Below are 3,439 nucleotides of genomic sequence, written 5' to 3' on the forward strand. Positions count from 1 at the left end.
GTGTGTGTGTGTGTGTGTGTGTGTGTGTGTGTGTGTGTGTGTGTGTGCTGAGGACACAGGGGCATGGGGTACACAATGTTAGCTAAGGCAAACAGTCATAGGTGTTCAGGCCTCTCTGCCATAAACACACACACACCAGCCTGGCAGTATCGGGTCGGAAAACTACACAGTCTCTACATGAAGACATTTTTATTCTATTATCTTGAGCTGTCAGTTGGTCAGTAAAAGTTTGATTTCTTATTCGGGATCAGTGCAAAGCTGCAGGACAGATAAACCTTATCAAAGCCTACTGTCTGTGGGTTTGTGTGTCTGTGGGTTTGTGTGACTTATCGAAGCCATATGTGTTTATTTAGTCTTTTGTTTTTTTTATGAATTAAACTACCTCAAAATCAGCTGGTCCTATTTTGCAGGTTAAACTCAACATTTGTGAAAGTGTTTTTATTATAAAAAATAAAAAACTTAATTTTAACATTGTTTTGTATCATATCGATGTCAAATGTGTTGGTATGAAAGTTAATAAAACAATTTCACCCACACTAGATGAGTATTTTCCTATGCTTGGGCCGGTTTTATGTGAGCATAAACGGTCACATGACTTGATTGAAATAAAAAGCTGCTTTCTTTGTATTCAGTCTTCGGTTGATGCAGATGTTCAGCTTCGTCTTGCTTAATGGACTCCAATGCTGTGTGCTGTATCTCAGCTGGGGCCGGCTAAACACACACACGCACACACGCACACACACACACACACACACACACACATACACTCTTTACTCTAATGAATACAGGGCAGAACAATAATACAGGATGTTTTAAATATATGAATGTATTGTAAATATAATGTAAAAGAAACTCCCTTTTTCTTTTGCATATTATTCATCATATTAATTAAATCTAAATTGTCCCATTTTGAACAAATATAATTAGTATATAATAGGTTATGGTAAAATACATACATTATAAATATAAATTAAAGCAATACACTTTATATATAACAGTTGTTGTATTGTCATCCACATATTTGATATAACTACACTTTCACTCTGTAAAATATAATAATATTACAATAATAATAATAATAGTTGTGTTCTTGTCATGTTTTTTGTGGTTTGTTAAGTTCTCTGGGAGTGAGTTGTATGTATGTTCCCAAAAAACTCATCAGCAGTAACAATGTGTTGTATTGTTAATGCAATGAAACAATAGAGTATATTCATGCTGATATCAATTAAAGGATGACTATGGTCAGATTTAATTTATTAAATATCACAGAAACATTAGAAAATACAAAACACCTTCATTTAAATAATGATGACAGTTCCAATCTAAAGGCATCATTTAAAATGGATTACAGTGAATAGAACACTAAGATAGAAAGATAAAGCGAGCAGAGGAACCCTGGAGTGTGTTTCTGTGCTTTATTCAGTCCAGTTGAGTGTGTGTGATGGTTTGTGTCTGTCAGGTCATCCAGAGTGCAGCGCTGCCCACAGAGGAGCTCAGCAGCCCTGCTGAGCAGCCGCCGTACCCCGCTGACACAGGCCTGCTGCTCTGGAGGAAACATCTGCATGGGCCTCCTCTCCCAAAGGCCTCTGAGGCCGGAGGTGATCCTGAAAGCCACCTGATGGACCTCTTCACGCCCAAAGCATTCGTAACTTAAAAACTCTTTTTAGAAATGATAGAAGATCAACAAACTCCTCCTCACTGGAGGTTTAGAGCGGCTGAAGAAGCTCTGGAACAACGCGCTTCACTTACGTTTTTAAAGTTCCTGTTCATTTCTGTATAATGGCCACTGATACTGTATTGTTGTAATATGAGTGGTAACATAAGAAAATCATCACATACACACAAAATAAATCTGATTTGCACAATTGAGTGCATGAAATGCTGGGATAAAACATTCTTTGGGCCCTGCTTCAGACCTCAATCTGGTTCCGGCTGATCCACATTAGACTGATGCAAAACTGGAACATTTTAGAAAACACAAAACCCTTAAGGATCCATGAAACCCTCTGAACCTTTTCTTTCTTCCTCATTGTTTGGGGTCCAACAGACTAACACTGCTCTGTATGTAAAAAATAAAATCTAAATATATATTTCTGTTGTTACTTAGAGATAAACTCATTCATAAAAATCTCTTTCAACCAGTTTTTACAGCTGGAGTCTCTGACGCCCCCAGCAGTAATTTGCAGGAGACTTTTGAAACTCGTCAGCATTAAAATTGTATAAGCGATCGTCATCAAATTTCTCAAAGTCATTAAGTAGCAAGCAGATAACCTTTAAGTGTGTGTTAGAGTTGTGAAACAGAGGACGGGACACTGAACAGAACATCATTTAATCCGTCTTAGATCCTCCTGGTTCTCACTCCCGATCCAAGCAAGATCCCTGGAATCATCTCAACCACCCAACGATCCTGGATCCTCACTTAAAGGACAACTGGTCCCCAAAGTGGAGCATCACCTGAGTCTTTCATTGGGAGGGTGTTCACTAATCTACAGACGACCCACACCATCTCTTCAATTCAACATTAAAACTGTAGAGTCAAGTGATGTCATCCACATGTTGGGTCTTTTACAAGAGGACACAAGCCGAAAGTTTGCTGCAGAGACAGAGTTTTAGTTTTTTTGTTTTTTGTTTTTGTCAACAGGCTCGACTGTTGAGGTCAGAGGGGGAGCAGGGAGCAGGAGGTTATCAGGCCATGACATTCCTGTCCATCCAGTGGTGACAAAGGCCAGGAGTGAAGAAGACGAGGAGGAGCTATTTCAGCATTTATAATTGACAATCTTGTTTCAATATTGAAACGTACAGATTTCTGAGCATTCTGCATGTAAAAAATCTATTATGAAATCCTACTAAAGACAAAAACACAACGAACGCTTAATTCTATTTAGAATAAAAATATAGAAAAAACCTAATGATTTAAATGTATTCAATTGTGTAAATTTAATATATTTGTTTAAAAAATTCATAATATGACCTTATTTTTATAGAATACCATAAGAACGTTGCCTAGTGTGGTGTGTGTGTGTGTCTGTGTGTGTGTGTGTGTGTGTGTGTGCGTGTGTGTGTGTGTGTGTGTGTGTGTGTCTGTGTGTGTGTGTGCACTCGTTTATTTGATTGATACTGAACTCTTGAACTGCAGCCACACCACTTTATCTTTCACAGCTCATTGTGAGGGCATGAACACACACACACACACACACACACACACACACACACACACACACAGGCAGACAGCTCTGTGTTGAACTTGAGATGAGTTATGGAAAGGAAAACAGAAGTTGGGGGTCAGACCGTATGAGGTCACCCTGAAAGAATTACCACTCCTTCTCAAGGTCTCTCTCTCTCTTTCTCTCTCTCTCTCTCTCTCTTTCTGTCCTCTCGGCCTCTATATGCACTGTCCTCTGCTTCACCAATGTAACCATCTTCAGCATTTCCCCCCCCC

This window comes from Anarrhichthys ocellatus, unplaced genomic scaffold, assembly GCF_004355925.1.
Source record: "Anarrhichthys ocellatus isolate YVR2014 unplaced genomic scaffold, GSC_Weel_1.0 scaffold141, whole genome shotgun sequence".
Lineage (NCBI taxonomy): Eukaryota > Metazoa > Chordata > Actinopteri > Perciformes > Anarhichadidae > Anarrhichthys > Anarrhichthys ocellatus.